The following is a 213-nucleotide window of genomic DNA, read 5'->3' as shown; positions in this document are numbered from 1 at the left end:
GGGGGGTGTGGGTTCTTGGTAGGGCTCGGGGGGGGGGGGGTGTGGGTTCTTGGTAGGGCTCGGGGGGGGGGGGGGGGGTGTGGGTTCTTGGTAGGGCTCGGGGGGGTTTGGGTTCTTGGTAGGGCTCGGGGGGGTGTGGGTTCTTGGTAGGGCTCGGGGGGGTGTGGGTTCTTGGTAGGGCTCGGGGGGGTGTGGGTTCTTGGTAGGGCTCGG

The sequence above is a fragment of the Procambarus clarkii genome, chromosome 17 (assembly GCF_040958095.1).
Source record: "Procambarus clarkii isolate CNS0578487 chromosome 17, FALCON_Pclarkii_2.0, whole genome shotgun sequence".
In the NCBI taxonomy this organism is placed as follows: domain Eukaryota; kingdom Metazoa; phylum Arthropoda; class Malacostraca; order Decapoda; family Cambaridae; genus Procambarus; species Procambarus clarkii.
The sequence above is the reverse complement of the archived record's forward strand: the minus strand, read 5'-3'. Positions refer to the sequence as shown.